Source organism: Apteryx mantelli, chromosome 2 (genome assembly GCF_036417845.1).
Source record: "Apteryx mantelli isolate bAptMan1 chromosome 2, bAptMan1.hap1, whole genome shotgun sequence".
Taxonomy (NCBI): domain Eukaryota; kingdom Metazoa; phylum Chordata; class Aves; order Apterygiformes; family Apterygidae; genus Apteryx; species Apteryx mantelli.
In genome coordinates, this window is record NC_089979.1 from 122,448,942 (window position 1) to 122,468,714 (window position 19,773).

Below are 19,773 nucleotides of genomic sequence, written 5' to 3' on the forward strand. Positions count from 1 at the left end.
TACAGCAGCCATCCATGCCTGTTTCTGATAGCAAAATCCTCAAATGTCAGGCATGCATTTTAAATGGTTATTTGCAAGGAGAGGCAATCCAGAGAGACAAGCCAGAGCACTTGGCCTGTCAGTCAAGACTCGCAATGCCATTGCACCAACAGGAATCATTTTGACAGAAAATTGCATATAAATTGAATCATTGCAAAATTAAGAAAAGGAGATGAAAGCAAATGCTCCCAAAATGAGATAACACCAATGAATCACAGAGCACATGCACATAGTCCAGATTCGGAAATACCACCGATAGCTCCTTTCACCCTCTGCTGTCCCTCCACCTCTCAGAAGTGTATCAGACTTCCTGCTGTCATCACCCAAGAAGCACCTATGTACGCAGAAATGGCTCTAGCATCTGTCCCTTCCTCTCTTTCCACATCTTGCTCCAAGGACCCTATTAACTCTCACCTCTGTTGCCATTGGGGTCTCCGAAGCTTGGGTTTGATAATGTTCCTGTCTAGTCATACTGACAACGTGTGGTTATGAAAGATTACCCAAAGCTGGGGTGGATCACGGTGTGCTTGCAGATGCCAAACCTTGCTTTTGTTCAGACAGGTGTTAAACAACCCATTCAGATGACAGTGGCATGCAAAAAAGCCATGGGCTCGACCCGTGCTTGTGCATGTCTGCAGAAGATTGCCGGTGCTGGAGGTCCTGTCACGACCTGGATGTGGTCCACAGGTGGGCAGACGGGCTCAGGTTAGTCTCTTGGGCATGGTATGCGCTCAGTGCCTTTTTTCAAATGTATGTGTGAACCTTCCCCTGAGTGGTGAAAGAAGGAGCATACGGTAACAGGATAGTAACGGGATAGTAATAGGTGCTTGTGGCTGAGGAGCATAGCAAGTCCTCCCCGACTGCCTCTCAGTCCTGCTTCTAGGGGCACGTGGGGTCTGGCTGATCCCAGCAAGGCATTGCTCAAACCTTTGGCACTGCCATTTCACGGGCTGTGTCGAATGTGACCAGCAACGTGTGAAGCGAAAAGATAGATCTTTCTCTAAATCACACCCAATAGTCAAATTCGCTGTGGGCTACATCCGGAGTAATCTCTGGGGTAGCCCTGAGTGACAGACTGAAATCATAGCAAAAAAGGAAGCCAAATCTATGACAAACAGAGGGCAAATGGCTTGGAAACGTCCCTCAATGTTGCAATAAACTATTGGTGTGTAAGAGGCATACTTGACTGCTCAGCCGTCCCTATTACACCCTCCCTTATGGACTCCAGCAACAGCGCTGGCCTGCCCTGCCAAAAGCGGCAGCAGGATCCCATTGCCTCACGTGGTCCCAGAGGCAGCTGACCTTAATTAAAATGTCGTAACGCGCCAGTCCAAAATTGTAACGCCCAGGACACCCCAGGGGACTCAGAGAGCTTATGCAGTATAAATGCAAGAACCCCAGAAGGTTATTTTTTGGCTGGGTCGGTCCCCGAGCCTCCCTGCTGACAGCTGCTGTTGCGGGCGGCCACGGCGAGGGCAGACGCGGTGGCGGGGAAGCTGGTACTGACGGGCCCAAGAAGCCAACATCAGGCTCCCTGCTTGTCTGTGTAAGCTTTAATTCACCTCTTTTCTTAGCCTTAGTTTTGAGTGGCGATGAAAGGTGTTGGGAGATGCGCTGGAGCAATTAAAAAAGCACTCAGTGAACCAAGGGGCCGTGAAGGAATTAATAGCCTCAGGGACTAGCCGAAGCCTGCTCTGGGCAGAGCGTCATGTTAAAACCACTGCTTACATCTAGCGCTTTGCAGGGTCCTGTGAAATGTCGGTGTGGGGCAGCATGGGCGCAGCGAACCAGAGAGGGGCTCGAGGAGGCGAGCTTGCACCCCGGCGCTGCCGCTGCCCTCCCGCGTTACCTGCGACGGGCCCGTGGCGCCAGCCCGCTAGGCTGCCGGCTGCGTCCTCGGGTACCTCGGAAGTGGAGGTCCCAGACGCCCCAAAAATAGTTCTAGCATTTTAATTTCTTTTAACTGGATGAGAAATCTTGTCCCGGAGCTGCAGCCCAATCCAGGTGCCGGCGTGACACAGCGCTTTGTCGCGCAGTTGAAAGGAAAAGCAATACTGTTAAAAAGCGTCAAAGGGCTTTTTCTCAGGCACCCGGGAGCAGACCCGTGGTTTGCTTTCTCTGTGTTGCTGCGGGTTTTTCCAGGGCAAACGTGGTCCCTGGGGCTCTGCCTTTTTCTTTGCTCTCTCCCACACCAGGGGCTCAGTGAAGAGCAGGGCTTGGGGGGGTGCTCGTCTTTTCAGTCCCCTCTACCTGCGTCTCCTGGCTCAAGTCAGCCCTCGGTGCTTAAAAAAGCAGCGCGAAGGGCTCTTATTGTGAAAAAGAGACTCTTCGAATGACTGTTCCCCCCTTCCCAGCCTCTCCTCTCCCCTCCCCATGGGGAGGTGGGTCTGGGCTGCTGCACAGTTTGAAAACTCGCAGCTGAAGTTTGGAGCGTGTCCTCCTTCCCTGCCAGCGCCCAGCCAGCGCCCGTCCAGTCGGGGAGAAACGGGGCAGAAAGAGCCGAAACGCCAGGCGCGGGGGCACCCGCCCACCCCGGACCCTGCCGCAAAGCTTGCCAGCGAGGCCGGGCAAGCGAGGAGATCCCTTGGGAACGAGGAGCCGGCGAGGGCGGACTGCGGAGAGCCCAGGGTGCGCGCGGTGCGGCGGTTCGGAGGGTTACCCCAGCGTGACAACATCTGGCTGCAATCAACAGCACAGCGAGAGGAGGCGCCTTAGTTAGGCGCTGAAGGATTTTTAGCTTTTTTTCTTTTTTTTTTTTTAATAAGGGGTTCTAGTTTTGTGTCGGAGCCCCGCAGGTGGCTCCCGCCAGCGAGCCGCGGGGCTGGGCGCTGGCGAGAGGAGAGGACCGCGTGCCGTGTTCTCCACGGGAGGTGGGTGAAGCGAGTGGCTGAAGGACAAGAGGAGGCGCGCTCCGGCGGGCACGGCCAGGCATGGTAGGATTTACGGGTTTCGCTGCCGAACCCTTGGCGGGAAGAGGTGCCGGGCCTGCTGGGAGGCGCCGTCCATGTGGGACAAGCCGGTGCTTGCTGTCCTGCTTGGAGACACGAGCTGCTCCACAGGCTGCGGTGCGCAGAGGCGAGCAAGCCACGAGTCTGCTCCGGTCGAGGTTCATCCGTTGCAGCACCTGGGGTGGGCAAAGCACACTGTAAAGGCCCTTGGAGACCCAGTTCCTCCAAGTGCTGTCGCTCAAGGCAGCTCTGCCGGTCAGGGAGAGCGCCTGTGACTTTTTGCCTGGCAAAACTCCTCTTAAACAAAGAGGATTTAAGCTGGGGAAGCATATTTAACTATTTTGTTAGAGTGAATTGTAAACAATGAATTTGACAATCTTGGGGAAGTTAGCAGCCAGGGAACCTGGCTTGTGCGTGCGAGCTTGAGGAGGCTGGTTACTGCGGGAAGGGGCGGCTGGTCGGCTCTCAGCACCTCAGACAAGCAGAGAGTGCGGAGCAAAGGCAGCAAAGCAGAGACACACGTAGACAGCACGAGAGGTATCAGTTTGGTCCTCACAAACCATAGTGTGGTCGTCAGAAAGTGACAAAGATGACAGTTTGGCAAGGGCCAATGTCCCCGCTTGGAGAAATGGCAGGGTTTCCCGCAGTTAGCTGGTTTCCCTCTGTCAGCAGCCTATTACTGTTTAATGTCATTTAGTTTTGGCACTCGGGTTCGGGACGTTCTCTGGCAACGATTTTTTGCATAAAACCTGAGCTAGCACAGACTGATCCCCTGGCAGCTCCCTGCCACTGCTGGCCGCACGTTTCACGTCAAAAGCAGGGGCTCCTCCTCTGCCCTGCCAGGGCATCCATCTCGGTCCTTGCAAAACTCGTGATGTTCCCAGCACCTGGCAGAGGATTTGTGTCACCTCCGAAAGCCTGGGCATGCCTGTTTGCGGGGTGCACTAGTAACCTTAAGGAAGGAGTGGGCTGAGTACCCTTGCACCACCTAGCTAGCCAGAACAAAACCCTTGAATCGGCAGTTTTCCATCCTCTTAAAATCAGAGCTAGCTAATATTACAGAGTATTACTCGGCAGGGGGACATCTAGCAGAAGTACCCTACCCCTTTACATCGCTTGGTGGGAAATCCTTGCCTGGCTGTGCGGACTTGTCCTTTGAGCGAGCTCAAGCGATGAGCATGCAAATCCCCAGGAGACCAAAAACTCAGCACAGCCGTGTGCTCTCGGGGCAGGAGACCTGGCGGATGGCTGCCCATCTAAGCAGAGATTTAAAATTCACATGCTGAATAAGCTAAGAAGGTTCCTGATGCTGCTGCCAAAACCAAGCGCTTTGCTGTTGCCTGTGCGGCTGAACATCTCCAAGTCCTCGAGAGTGCAGTTATGAGTCAGAGCGACTCCCAGAGCCGAAGTGTCCCATCCATCGGCCTTGGCTCCTCAGGCTCATTGTACTAACGAGTAGTTTGGCTTTGCCAACCTTGTTTCGGCAGAGAGGGGGAATGGGACACACTGATGTTTCAGTTTATCGTTTCCATCCTACAATTTGCACAGGCTATTGTGAGTTTCTTAACTAATGAAATTCAGCAGCAGGGAAAAGGGGAAAGTAGAGGGTTGTGGCACCCATTTTCAGATGGGAAGTAGCCCCCCTCCATCACCCAAAAAACAAGCCGTCTCTCCTAGCAACAGCCTTTCACCTGCAGTAAGGGTTTCCTGCATGAGCCTCAACTATGAAGCCTTTTGAAGAGTATTGCATGTGCCAGGTGCCTGGTGTGGTCTCCACTGGGAGAGCAGGCTATTCATTTTTCATCTGGATTTCCATTTTTCCTTAACAAGCGAAGGTCTGGTTCTGCAGTTGTCTCCCCTTTGCGAGTTCCTGAACTGATTGCTTTGATTCCTCCTGCAGTCTGGGTTCGATCTGCGCATTGTTCAGCTGTGGGCAGGCCAGTGACAGCCGAGAGTATTAATTCCAGGCTGGGCTCTAAATGGCTTGTCTTGTTGCATCATTTGCAATAAAACCCCAAGTAAAATCCTCAGGCTATCTTTTTCTTTCAGAAATCCCAAGGACCAGCTGTAGAAAGTGGAGCCGCCACCACGGAGCTGCTTTGGGGCCAGGTTGGGAGGTAGCGGCGCCGTCCCCCAGGGACTCGCACCGTGGTGCTCCCCTGGCCTCGGGCAGGGCTTGGTGATGGTTATTGTCACAGGGGCAGGGACCTGGAAGCCGTCCGCCATTTGGTTTCTCTCAGCATCCAAGAAGTGTTTATTTTACGTGGTTTGCCTTAAAAGCGTGATGAGGCGAGGGCCGGCAGAGCTGCCAGGAGCACAGGCTTTGCCTTGGTGGCGCAGGCTAGTGGTGTGCCTGGGCTGCTAATGTGCATCTCCCAGAAAAGGGAGCTGAGCCCTGCCGTGATTTTTGGGGACCGTGGGAGGTGGGCGTTGGGACTTCAGGCTGTCCTTGCTGGCTGAAAACATCACTGCCCCCAGCTCCCCATATAAATACCACAAATGTTAGTATTGATCACGCAGCTACAGCCTGCTGCTTTTACGGTCCAGATGCTCTTTATGGCTCTCTGATCTCCTGGAGCAGTGAGTGCCACGGGATGACTGCATTAAAGAAACATCTTCCTTCTTCTGGTTTTAAGCTTTACCAGACGTTAATTTCCAACTATTCTGTCATTCCCTTAGTATGAGGTATTATAAAGAAGAGGGACTGATTGCACTTTATTAATACCCTGGCGTAGACACCCAATGCTTTAATTACCCCTTCTGTTTCAAATATTCAGTAACTCTGGTTTGCCTGCAGCTGTTTACCTTGCCTGGAAGAAAAAGCCCCCTTAGAACAGGGCCACACCAGTGCTCTCACTGTGTTTGCTCCGTTCATTTGCCCAGCGGGATTCATTAGAAGAAGGAAAGGTGGGCTCAAGGGTTGCTCCTGTGAAGCTTTGCCTGGGACCGGGTCTGAGGGACACAGGAGGCAGCCAGAGCCAGGTGGTGTGCAGATTTCTTTCCCTTTTTAAGGAGTAGAGGAATGGTTTAAGCTGAGGAAGATGGAGTTACCTTTTCTGAAATTCAGGGTGGAGCAAGTACAGACAATTCTGTCTGTTTTCAATAAAAGACTCCAATGATGAAAGGCGCTGCTGTCCTGCTGCCCTCCCTTCCCGGCTGGAACACTTTGGAATCCCATGAATGCACTTTCTTGCTCTCTAGAAGGAAAAAAAAAACCCTAAAGCAAGTTAGGGGAAACTGAATCAGCCAACTTGTGCAATCTCTGCTGAAATGCATTCAAGGGAATCTGAGGCTGCCCCTCAGCTGTGGGTGGCTGCTGGAGTGAGTTCTGCAAACCCCTGCTGGACACTGAACACTGTTTTCTGGTGCTAATCCATGGGTGAGAAATGAAAACTGAATATAAGCGGATCAAAATCCCTTCTCCCCAAACTAAAGAAAAGATGCATCCCCCCCCCAAATAAAATAAATAAAACCACTGCCTTACTGGATCAGGTGCCAAACTGTTTAGGAGAGTCTTAGCAGTTTTTCAGGAATTCATCAGAAGGATTAGCAAACTCATCAAGAGCAAACAAAGAAATAAATTTTATTTTATTTTAATGTATTATTCCCCATGTTCCATGCAGCCCAAAATGCTTTGCAAAAAGAGAAGTAGCTTTCTAGCGCTTCTGCTCCTTGCTGCTGTTAAGCATAAAGGAGTTGAACCAATGCAGCCCCACTGGAGATGCTGCGTTAAAGTTGGTGAGCAACCCAGGGGAAGCACAAAGAGACTATTCAGGACCAGGGACTTTGCAAGGAAGGGAATCTGTCATGGCTCCCAAGTTCTTCATTGCTTGGTACTTTACCGGGTTTTGGGCATCCTGCAGAAATGGCGCATTGTCACTTGTCACAGTTTGAAATGAACCACTGAGGACCAGGACTTCTGATTTCTAAGGGTCTTGGGGGGAAAAAAAAGCATATTGTTTTTCACCAAAAGAAAACTAGATGTTTTTGAGGCTGTTTGTGTGCGGGATTAGAGGCAAGCAACTCCAGCATGTGATCTGCAGGCTGTTGCCCTCCTCCGAAGCACCCTCTGCAGCTCCTTGCAAACAAAGGCAGTACTGTTCAAAATGAATTGCCGCCTGGGACACAGATGTTGCACAAAGGGAAGCCACATGTGCTGCTCTGGGGAAGGGGCCCCTTGCTGCTTTTTCACCCACACAGATGTGAATGGTGATCTGAAAACATCTTGACTTGAGTGCAGCAGACCGGCAGGGAAACTAGGAAGAGGGGAGGGGTAAAGGGAAACCTGATGAGAACCTGCAGGACAAGGGGAGGAGCGCAGGAACGAGCGAGGTGGCCTCTGCAAATGGATCTGTGTGTGGCACTCAAGTTGCTGCAGAGGTCAAGCAGCCCTTGCATGGCCCTGCTATCATGCAGGCAGATACAGTCATCAGCCAAATTGCAGAGTATTAGGGCATGGGATCGACTTCAACGAGTAGCCTGTGCCCTTTGATCCGTCTTGGTCCATGACCATGACAGTAGGACATGTCATTTCTTCTGCTGCTGGGTTGCTAGGAGGCAATATAACCCCCTGAGCTGGTCTGACACCATGCTGCAGGATCTGGTAGACTCCATAAGCACCCTCCTGCTTGGCTTGGGAAAGAGACATTTTCTGAAATAGCTCCTAAATGGGCACAGCAGCCTAAATGGGATGCACTCAAATCAAACATGGACTTCCCAGAGCTTGTGTCTAGACAGCATCCAAGACAACCACAAGGACAGCAGTAAGCTCAGGATGATCTGCCTACCTTCCTGACTGGCAGCTCTCAGAGGTCCACCCACCCCTTGGTGGGCCACCAAGTCACATAAGGTTGCATGGAGCTGCCTAACACGATGGGGTGGGCAGCACTGCCCCTGCGTCTTGGGCTGTGCTTAAAGCTCTGCCATTTGGGCAGAAAGCAACTCTGCTCTCAAGACACCCCTTCAGGACTGACCAGGCATCTGAAGCACCTTGCTCTGGTGTAGCCCGCACACCAGTGCATCTTGGTGATGTTTCCTGAAGGACAAGCAGCAATCTTTCAGGAAATGTGTCTCTAAGAAGCAGAAAACCTAGCTAAGTGCAAGAGTTCATAGTGAAGATGCTGACTCTGACTTTGGGTAGAAGGATGAGGCATTTGAAAGCTTTTAACTTGCTTACTTCAAGCCAAATCAGTATGGTGTCCAGGAGACTGTTTATTTTTGTAGTGCAGTGTGCTGACTTCTGGGATTAAATCTATGGGTTTGGAGTTACAGCGTACATAGCATTGAGATGAACAGTGCCCTCTCCATCAATCACAGAATTGAATATTAGCTTCCTGCAGGCTGAAAGATTTATGCAGTAAGGGTGAGGAGAATTATAGAAGAATTATAAATCTTTCATTTTTCCCAGTGAAAATCACATGATTTATGGACAAGGACACTATCATTGTAGGAAGAGAAAGTCCCAGCCTGTACCCTGCAGGGTGTTAGTCTGTCCCAGGGGCAGGACATGTCATTTGTCCTCCCCAGATCCCTCTGAGTGGCAGCTTTGCCCTTGACAGTATCAGCTGTACCCCACATCTCAGTGTCACCCACAGACTCGAAGGCAGTGCGCTCCTCCTCCTTCTTGATGAGGATACTAAACAGGACATTTGGGACGTTTTAGAGCAAGAGTTGTCTGTGTTTCTCCATGCATGTGCTTAAATCCCTTTATTCTAAGACAGACTTGAACATCTGCCTTATTCTTTGTTGGACTTGGGTGAACTGCCGAGTCCAAGCTGTAACAGCAACAAGAACTCACAGAACGGTTGAGATTGGAAGGGACCTCTGGAGATCATCTAGTCCAACCTCCCTGATCAAGCAGGCACCTAGAGCATGTTGCACAGGATCGTGTCCAGGCGGGTTTTGAATATCTCCAGAGAAGGAGACTCCACAACCTCTCTGGGCAACCTGTCCCAGTGCTCTGTCACCCTCACAGTAAAGAAGTTTTTCCTCATGTTCAGATGGAAGCGTCTGTGTTTCAGTTTGTGCCCGTTGCCTCACGTCCTGTCGCTGGGCACCACTGAAAAGAGTCTGGCCCCATCCTCTCGACACCCTCCCTTCAGATACTTGTACACGTTGATAAGATCTCCTCTCAGCCTTCTCTTCTCCAGGCTAAACAGGCCCAGCTCTCTCAGCCTTTCCTCATAAGAGAGATGCTCCAGTCCCCTAATCATCTTTGTAGCCCTTCGCTGGACTTGCTCCAGTAGTGCCACATCCCTCTTGTACTGGGGAGCCCAGAACTGGACGCAGTACTCCAGATGGGGCCTCACCAGGGCTGAGTAGAGGGGGAGAATCACCTCCCTCGACCTGCTGGCAACGCTCTTCCTGATGCAGCCCAGGATACCATTGGCCTTCTTGGCCACAAGGGCACATTGCTGCCTCATGCTTAACTTGGTGTCCACCAGCACTCCCAGGTCCTTCTCAGCAGAGCTGCTCTCCAGCAGGTCAACCCCCAACCTGTACCGGTGCAGGGGGTTATTCCTCCCTAGGTGCAGGACCCTGCACTTCCCTTTGTTGAACTTCATGAGGTTCCTCTCTGCCCACCTCTCCAGCCTGTCCAGGTCTCTCTGAATGGCAGCACAGCCCTCTGGTGTATCCTCCACTCCTCCCAGTTTTGTATCATCAGCAAACTTGCTGAGGGTGCACTCTGTCCCTTCATGCAGGTCACTGATGAAGAAGTTGACCAAGACTGGACCCAGTACTGACCCCTGGGGGACACCGCTAGCTACAGGCCTCCATCTAGACTTTGTGCCACTGAGCACAACCCTCTGAGCTCTGCCTTTCAGCCACTTCTCAGTCCACCTTGCTGTCTGCTCATCTAGCCCACACTTCCTGAGCTTGCCTATGAGGATGTTACGGGAGACAGCGTCAAAAGCCTTGCTGAAGTCAAGATAGACAACATCCACTGCTCTCCCCTCGTCTACCAGCCAGTCATCCCATCGTAGAAGGCTACCAGGTTCATTAAGCATGATTTCTGCTTTGTGAATCCATGCTGACTACTGCTGATCACCTTCTTATCCTTCCCATGCTTAGAGATGGCATCCAGGATGAGCTGTTCCATCATTTTTCCAGGGATTGAGGTGAGGCTGACTGGCCTGTAGTTCCCTGGGTCCACCTTTTTGCCCTTTTTGAAGGCTGGAGTGACATTAGCCTTCTTCCAGTCCTCAGGCACCTCTCTTGATCTCCATGGCCTTTCAAAGACGATTGAGAGTGGTCTAGCAACGAGGTCTGCCAGCTCCCTCAGCGTTCATGGTGCATCCCATCAGGGACCATGGACTTATGGATGTCAAGTTTTCATAAATGATCTCTAATATGATCCTCCTCACCAAGGGAAAGTCTTCCTTTCTCCAGAGAAAATCTGGCTGGCTGACCCCCTGTGCTCTGTTCAGGGAGGGATCTCTTGCAAAATCCTTTGGATCAGAGGCAACTGTGCAAACACACTGCAAGGACGGGGGCACACAGCTCCTCTGGGGAGGGCTCGACTGGGCAGCAGCATCCCCATCCTCCCTCAGCAGATTGTTCAGGTTAATGCTGTCACTGTCAAAGGCTGCTCACTGGGTTTTTATGAGCCCGTGTTTCAGCCAGTCAACACCACATGAATTGTTTCTTCATATTAATGCCACAATAAAATCCTCTCCTTAGTTCTGGGGGCACAAATAGCCCATATGTGTTTGGTCTATAAGGCAACTGGTACCAGTCAGTGCAACGGAAATGGCACTGTTATGTACATTTGCTTGGATTTTCTTGCTTACACAGAGCTATTTCCAACACTGGCTGAAGATTTTGTTTGAAATGGTCTTTTGGATAAAGGAGTGTGTGAGAAGAGCCAGTGCACAGCCTGCGGCTGGGCAGAGAATTACCTCCAGCGTGAGGGGCCTCCAGAGAAACAGCAGTACTGAGTCTGGGGTGGGGATCAAACAAGAAATGGAATCTCATCCCTGAGAAGCAAAAAGCTTAAGGTGGCAGAAGCAGGGCATGGACTTAATGGCATGCTAGGTTATTATTAGAGAAAGTCTGTGAAGCTCAAGGATTTCAGGTTTTTTATAGTTTGCTGCCCTAATGCTGCAGCAGTAACAGTAAAGGCTAAAGGAGTAAAAGATGTGCAGGCAACATTATTTTAGAAGTTAAGGGAAGCACTTTGGCACCATCTTTTTAAAGTCAGTGCTCAGTGTGGACAGTTTCAACACTATTTTTTATGCTGTTGCTCGAGAGTTGTGTTACAACAGGGCAGAACAGGCTTGTCTCGCAATTAGTCTATCAGTTGGCTCCTCAAGGCAGAAACCTTGCAGACTGTCCAAAATTTAGCAAAGAACAACATGTTTTAAAGTTTCAGCCTGGTCAAACAACTCTGTTGTTTTCTGGTTTGGTTTTGGGCAAACTCATGGGAAGACTTGTGTGCCAGCTAGGAGGTATTTTGCTCACTGTCTGTAAGGAAAGAACCAACAACATGTGATGATATCTCAGTTTCCCCTCACCTGGGCTTCAACAGATGCTGGGTTTGCTGGGACTCCCTTTTATAAGGTTTATAGACTCTCTCTGTCTAGTGCCTACATACAGTATGGTTGCGGTCTCTGGCTGGGACTCTCACCGTACAAATACCCTTGGAAAAGTGCTACAGAGAGATGCTCCCAGGCTTCACCCCAGCAAACACACATGCGAGGAAATCTGGAGAGCTGAACAGCATTGCTGCATTCAGGGGGAGCCTCACCATGCAAGCTAGGGGTCGTGGGACCAGATGTTTACCTGGTTTTGTGCCCCATACAAATAGATGAGCAGTCTTTCCAGTCTCCATTGGTGATGGGGCGGGAGGCACTGGCTGCATCCACGTTAGCAAGTCATGTAGTGCAGTAGGAGTGGGTCCGTAAGGAGAAAGGGTGGGTGGTGAGGAGGCAGCATCCACACTGCAGATGTGTCCCCAAGGACTGGATGCCCCCAAGACACCAGAGAGCTTTAGGTGGGCACCTGGAGAACGTCTTCTGGCTTAGTGTCATCCCACAGGAGACTAGGAAGCGTAGTCTGTGTCCTCTTGGGGGTGTGAAATGAAGCTTGGTAACCAGGGGAAACGGGGAGGTTCACTTCAGACACTCTCCCTGAGTCACACTGGAGCCCCAAGATCGATGCAGCTGCTGCTGGGCAGCAGTGTCACCAGGCATCATTTCCCCTTACAAAGCATTTTGGAGGTGGCACTCACAAAAATAACCCCAAATAAAAAAAAGTCAAAGGTCTGACTGGAGCTGTGGCCATTTTAATTGAGCATGAGACAGTGTGAAGGCTTGTCCCTTGTCCCCCATATGAGGCTCCATAGTGCCCGTGGAGCAGCGGTGCTCTTGCCTGGCCATGGTCTGCAATGCCTGGCTCTGTGCCCACCAGCAGGGTAAGCAGACCTGATGGTCGCGCGTTACCCCGTGCTTTGTAAGCCCAGCACTTGGGTTTCAAGCCAGGGCTACCTTTGCTTCTGATAGTCCTAATTTAATAGCTGTCTTAAGTAAATTCCCTCTCTGCAAGCCATCCATCTTTCAGGAGCAGAATGATATAGGAAGGCACTTAAGCACTTGACTCACAGAAGACAGGCCCTGCCAGGGCTTTCTTTGCGCTCGTCTTCTCACACAATCGCTCTGGGAGAGAAACGATTTTGTTTCCTTGCCACCTTGAACTAAAAGCGCATGTTCAATAGTTACAGCTCAACAAGAAGCTCAGGGAGGTGGTGATGCCTCATATGGTTATGGCTGGAGGAAAGGCAGCCCCTGCATGCCCACACTGTGCGTATCTATCTGTCCTTGCATGGGTGCCCAGCAGCATACTGGACCTGGTGAGGTGACCTGGTCTGACGAGCTGGGGGAGCTCAAGGGACCCAACTTTCTGCAATTTCTGCAGCCTTACTGTCAAAATCCCCATGCATTCCCAAGCCGAGTTCTGGATAAGAACAAAAGACACAGTCTGCACTCCGCGTGGAAGTGATGCCCTGCAGGAAAGCTGGCTGCTGTACCCATTCTTGGCCTTTCTCTCCCCGGTACGTGTTCTGCTGTTGCCCATGCATGGTGGCACATGCAGTGAGCTGCTGCGAGAGCCATGTATCAGAGTCAGTGGGGAGCATGAGGAGGTTTCCCAGGTGCTTTTCCAGCACTCTTTGTGAAAATTTTGCCATCCCGGGTCACGGGGGCTGTGTCTTGTGCTGCCCACATAGCTTTGGGGTTCGTCTGGTGGGTAGTGAATGCATCACTGCACGAGTAAGTGCTGCTCCGTGTCCTGTTCCCCACCATGCATGTGCGCAGTGTCCGTCCAGATAAACGCACATGCCTGCTTTTAACCTCCTTCCCTGCACCTTCACTGGCCCATGGGGATGAGTCCCACTGTGTAGGCTACTTGTTTCCATTGTATCCTTTTCGTTCTAAGGCTGTTCCTTACACTTCTGAATAATGAAGTTTTTTTCCTCCTTCAAGATCAACACAGCCAATTTGGTGCACTTGGAAAAGAAATTGCAAACAGACTTCTCTGCTTCAAATTCTGCCAAGGTTTGAGTGCCTTGGTAACAAAATGTCAAGGATTACATCCCCTGATCTGCACTTATAAAGTTTTATCCCTGAGTGGCCAGGCTGCATAGACTCCTTACCATGCCTCCAGGAGTCCAGGCTCTGCTGTATTTCCATCTGAGGAGCGAGAATATCGTTTGCTTATTGGCATTTTGGAAAAAGCAGTGCCTCTCTTAAGGCTTTCTATGGGTTTTGCTTGTAGCTTGCCTGCTGGGAACTGTACCTAATTTCCAGAGAAGACATGCTGTACTGTCAGATTGTCAAACTGGCAAAGCAGAGCTGTATGTATGGTTTTCATTTCAGACTGAATTGAAGCCATAGCTTAAACTGGAACATTTTTTATAGCATGGGCTCAAAGAAAGTCTCTTTGGAAAAGTATTTACCCTGGGCTTGTAAATACAACACTATTCCTGCAATGTTATAACATCTAGATTGTTATTAAATTTGCAATATTGACTGCCAGAAATAACATAAGGACTGTACTTGCACTTTTTTTTCTTTTTATTGTTGATGTGGCAAGGAAAACTTGATTCTCTGAAAAAAGCTGAAAAAGGGAAACTGGTAAGGCTCTTGCCCAGATTCACAGCGTGTGGTTTTAAGCTTGGTGTGGGAAAGAAATGACGCTTGAACTCCTGGTGCCCAGAGCAGAGCTTGCTGACAGAAAGACAAAGTGCTCTTGGACCCTAGTGATGCTTCAGCCACTTGGTCTGTAAACAGACTTGACATTAAAAAAATGGCAATCATTGCGCTCATTTGGCTGCCTGTGGCTGGTGGTGCTATCCGTTCTGTGGCTCAAATGGGATTTTCCTGTAGTATTTCCATCATTCCCCAAATGACTGAGTATGGCTCTTGCGTGCACACCTTTTTGTCGGCTACATTCCTTGCATGTAGCCCATGCCCCAGGAGAGCTTGGAACAACCTGATGGTTGCTTTAGGGGTTTAATGAAAACAGATACAGTTCAGTCCCCCCCCCCCCCAGCAGCCTCCACAGCCCTATGGGGAAAAAGGGTTATGGGACGTTTTGGGAAGGCCCCCGAAAGCGCTCGTGGCAGGGAGAGACATGCTGGCTTGGGGGTGCGGGTGTCCCCTCCTGCCTCTTCGCAGAGACAGAGAGACAAATTCCTGGGGAAACAGGTAGGAGGAAGGGATGTGTCTGAATGCAGGTGGGAATACCAAGATTCACAGTGGTGCCAGTCAGGATTAACTCCACAGAGGTCATTGCAATTAAATAGACATAAGTTGAAGGGACAGACTGTGAAGCACTTAGGGCGATGACCTGAAAGGAGTAAGGGTATCAGGATCTGTCCTTTCCATACTGCAGCCTTCTCTTACTGTGGTTAAATTCTGACTTATTGCACCTCCCCTTCAACTCTTGCTCAGGATACCCAAATCTGGGTTGTGGCTGTTTGGGAGTCAGCCAGCCCTGTGTGTCTGAGCTCTTGAAGACTTGCTTGTGATCCAGGCATGGCTTTCTGCTTTGGGTGGCTGAGTTAGGGGTGCTGCCTGCGTTGGATGTCACTGGCTATCGGCCCGCAGCAAATTATTATTCCATCGAAGCAGCAGGTAGTTGGGGGAGAAACTGCAACCAGACCCTTGCAGGAGTCCTGCTGCCCCCCAGGGCTACTTAGGAGTGCTCATACTGATCCCCTGCTCAGAAATGTGTCTAAGGCAATAATTAAGCCATGTGCTATGATGCCCATAATCCTGCCCATAATCACTCTGGAATAGCTTCTTTTTTTGGTCTGATTCTTTAAGGGGGATCGAAAGCAGGGGGTCCCCATGGTAGGCCCCGAAGCATCGCACCAGGCAGCTGGGGCAGCAGAGGAAATCCCATATGTCCCTCCACGCGGGCTGCAGCAGCTAGGTGGTCCAAGGGAGTGCTGCGCAAAGATTCTGCCTTTCAGCTGGGAGGCAAGGTCCCGGCACCAGCGTGGTGCCTCTCGGCAGCACTAATTAACCTGCGCACCTGCGGACTGCCTAGGATACGAGCTGTCATGTGCGGCACTAGCTCTGTACTGTTAGTGCATGATGTAAACCTGCTCCCATGCAATGCATGGGCGTTCCCTTCCATTTTACCCTATTTTTGTTACCCACTATCAATGTTTGCAACATCAGACAAAAACGAATTGGCTAAGTGCATGCTTGATATGAGTTCATGCAACTCCTTGGATATCAAGGGTGTTAATTTTCCTAATTAAAACCAGTCTTCATTGCTCTACATAGACAAGTGCTCCTTGTACCATCAAGACAAGGGAATGAGTCTTCAAATGCACTCATGAATGTTAATGGAGGCATGCAAGCTCTGATTTTAGAGCTTGCAAGGAACCTAAAAAGTAGCAAGGGCATTGAAATTTGGTTTTTTTCTGGCAGAGCTCTGAAAAATACCAAGCAGCATCTGAAATTTCTGGGAGAAGGTAGTCCCCCTCCTCCTTGCTAGGCCAGCTGGGAGGCTGGTGGTGTTGGGACAGGAGCCTCGGGGTCCCACAGTGTGTGTGGGCTGCTTGTTCGTTCAATCTGGCTTAATCCAAGCGCTAACTCTTTTTTTTTTTTTTTTTTTTTGCTGCACCACTCTAAAGCAGACTTGGAGTTGAATGGGAGTAGGCTGGTGTAAGGTAAGCATGAGCAAAAAATTTGGCCCGGCAGGTATATCTTGCTGCACTAGATTGCATTTCTCTGAGACAAACAATTAAATGCAAGCTGTAAAGCTTAATCACTCCAAATGCACCATCGCCAGCTCTTATAAGCTGCCTTAAATCAGCTTAGCCCTTGAGAGGGAGACATCTAAGGAAAACCCATATGGCTGCTGGAAGTGGATTTGGCGACTTTGCTGCTCGCCTGCTCCAGCTGATGTTAAAGGATGACCTAGCATCTTTGGAAGAGGCATAAACCCAAAGCCCTGAGGGGGTTTGCTGTTGATGCCCGGCCCTGGCTGCTCTGGCTGGGGTGCCTCCGCACTGGGGGCTGGAGGGGGGGTGGACACTTAGCCGCCAGGGGCAGCATTCCCGCACTGAGGGCAAGAAGCTTCATAGGTTTTAAGATAGCGCTGGATCAGCTTAGGAAATAGCTCGTGTGCTGTGGTTGCCCAACCTTACGGGCCTGCATTCCTGGTGATGTTTCCCTGGAGCTGGTAGGATACTTCTGCTTTAAAAACCCCTTTAATGGAAATGTTTCTTCATGCAGAGGAGTCTTCTGGAAGTGATTCTGGCTGCTGGCTCTCACAACCAGAGCTTTCTAGCTCTTTTTTCCAAGCTTTTCTTATTACAAACAATTTCTTATCCTTTCTTTGGCGCTATACGGTCCCATTATGTCTGCCATGGATATATCTGTGCTTCCAAAATAAATAACTACAAAGCAAAGAGGAACTAGCCCCCATTTGCTGTTTATTGTGTTGTTCCTCATCACAGAAGTGTATTCCTTGTCATGAACTTTGTGATTTGAGCTCACCTCCTTTCTTTGCTCACTGCCCTGAATGCCCCCTTCAGCGCCCTATTTGCAGGGCAAACTCACCTGGGCTTTCAGAAATGTAGCTCCTTGAACGTTGATTTAATTTCCCGCATGCAATTGAGTCATTTGAAAACATCTATTGTAAAAGGGACAGATGGCGTCAAGGTGCGTTTTGCCATTCCAGCACATCTGAGCGTGTTAGACCTGCCTGGACATGAAGGGCTGCTTTCGCAGGGGCTGCAGGAGAGTCGTGCTGCCCCTTGCCTGCAGCTGTGGCTGCCCAGAGAGGGCAGAAGCTCAGCCGAGCTATTTACACCCTCGCGTTTGCTCTCTTGCCCCCTCCTGCTTCAATAAAGCTGAGAGTGTGTCTCTGAGCACCCTGCCTCTTAGCACGGCAATTAAAACATGCTTCTTCCTCACAGTGTTTCGGCATCACAGAGAGCCACATTTCTCTTCAAACACTGTTTCGTGGATGTTCCCGCATGCACCATGTGAGTCGGTTTGAGCTTTCCTTCCTCTCCTTGCAGCTCGGGTTTTCCCTGGCATCCATGCAAATCCTTGCAGTTTGCATTTTCTCTGCCCGTGGTCATAGTCCAGGTCATGTGAAGCTCAAGCCTTGGCTCACCAGGAGAGCTGCTGAGCACAGGCCAGCACTCCAGCCTTGCCGTGAAGTGGCTCCTGGCTTTAGGATGCACCAGAGGGATCTCCCAGCGTCGCCCCTTGGCTTCCCTCTGCGTCACAGCAAGCGGGAACCTGCGTCTGGGGGCTGCATGTTAACGGGGAGCTCTTTCCCCCTGCTACACACAGGCAAGGAGGCAGACAGCTGCGGCTGCTTTCCTACAGAGCTGCACGGTTTCTTTTGGCAGGGGCTGGGAGGGTTTCTGCTGCCAGTGTGAGTTGTTGGTGCTTCCCGGGTGGAAGCGAGGCAGCTGCTGTGTTGGGGGTTCCTGGGACGCTGGGGCGAGTCGCGCGTTCAGGTCTCCTGCATCCCTTTGGAAACACCAAGGCGTCAGGATAAATGAAGGCAGAGGCTTATGAGATGCATCTGGCATTAGCAACGAGGATCCGCAGGTCCAGGGCCTGGGTCGCTGTGGTCGGAGCAAGTCCCTCATGGCCCTTTCCCATGCTGCACCCAAAAACGAATGCCCAGCTCGTGACCAAGCCTTGAAGCAGGCTAGCGCTGTCCGTCGCAGGACAGCTGCGGCAGGCAGTGTCCCCACTCACCCAGCGCCCGCGGCACGTGCTGGGTCAAGCCACAGATAACACTATTCGCGCCCAGAGCGGTGATGGGCCGACCCCGGGAGGCCGCATCTCGGCATGTGTTTGGACTTTTTCCAAATGCGAAGGTGCAGGGATGGGAGTGGTTAGCTGCCTGCACAGCCGAGAGGGGGGCCACTGGCAGCGCGTGGCTCTCGGCCTTCGGATAAAACCCTCTCAGGAACTTGAAAGCGTTCACATCCAGGGGCTTGGTCTGTTTTGCTATGTTTCTGCTGAGTATGCTGAAGACATTACATAAATGTAGTCTTTGTCATGCATCTGTGTGAAGAAATCTGAAATCATAATTCGCCTTACATTCCCTCCTCTGTCTCCTTATTTCTTTAAAGCTTATTCAGCTCTATAAATCCTCAGCCTAATGAGGATCCTACTGCAGGAGAAGTGGAAGGTAGTGCTTTACCTCAGTCCCAGGCTTGTTTATGTGACTTGAGCAATAGATATATAGAATAACTTCCAGCAAGTGCACCAATTTGTGCAGATTTTTTTTCCTGATTCCCATTGAGTGGTAGAAATGGATTTGCACCAGAACAACCCCATAAGAGGCCCTTAGTGGGCTTCACTCTGCGAATTTCCCTCCTGTGTCTGAGGATAGGAGGGGGCAGATGCTGCAGAGCTGGCTGGCTTGGCAAGGTGTGCAGCAAACCAGAGCCCATGGCAAAAGAAAAAGCAGCGGGACCATTTTCTCTCTTTTTTTCCAACACGATAAAACAAGAATATTTTCTGTTTCTGGTTCTATGCATTTTAATTTTGAATGGTGCAATTGCACTACCAAGCAAACTCTTCTGTTGGGAAGGAATTACTTTGCCAGCAGTTACACGATGGCAGTGGGAGACAGGGAATTGCGCACAGCCCTGTTTTATCTCTGTAAGATAGTGCCAGCCTTTTGCAGAAGCTTTAGAGCGCACACCCCTTTTCCGAAGTGCCAGTGGTTGTCTCAGCGAAAGGTGCAGCACGCACATCTCTCTGTGAAATTCCCCTTTTGCTCTGCCCAGGAACAAGTTCACAATGACAGGAGCATCATATCGCAGGTCAGGTGGAAAAGGTCATTTGGGAGAGATCAGGGGAATATCACTACCTATTGATGCTTTTTTTTTTTTTTGGCTTTTTTTCCATTCCTTAAGTTTTTAAAGCAAAATATTTGAACATAAAAAATCCATCGCCTGTAATGTGATCCCATAGATGAGTGCTGCAGCCGTTAGGAAGCCTGCAACAGGTCAGCCCTCGCTTTGGCTGCCTTCTTCAGGGAGGGCCTGTTACTTGCTGACATAAACCACGCTGCAAACATTTTTGTTCACTTTTGTCCTCTTTCTCTTTACTAAAGAACTACAGAGTCAACAAGCTCTTAACGAACAGCTTTCCCAGAGAGCACGTCCAAAGAGGGGTTGCTCATCCAAAGCAAACATACCCAAGGCCCTCTGATAAGCAATGCCTATGAGAAGACTATATTTGGGACTGGCCATGGTGGCAATGTGGTGCCAGTGGGTGCGTGGGGACGAAGC

The 19,773-nt window shown here is 50.6% G+C and overlaps 1 protein-coding gene across 1 annotated transcript in view; it reads left to right on the top strand.

Annotated features, from left to right (window-relative positions):
• The first annotated feature begins 2,816 nt into the window (after positions 1 to 2,816).
• GASK1A (golgi associated kinase 1A) overlaps positions 2,817 to 19,773 on the top strand; it is a 32,309-nt gene continuing 15,352 nt past the window's right edge. Inside the window, exon 1 of the mRNA XM_067291434.1 lies at positions 2,817 to 2,909. The gene's annotated coding sequence lies outside the window, so the exon portion shown is untranslated. The remainder of the gene's footprint in view (positions 2,910 to 19,773) is intronic.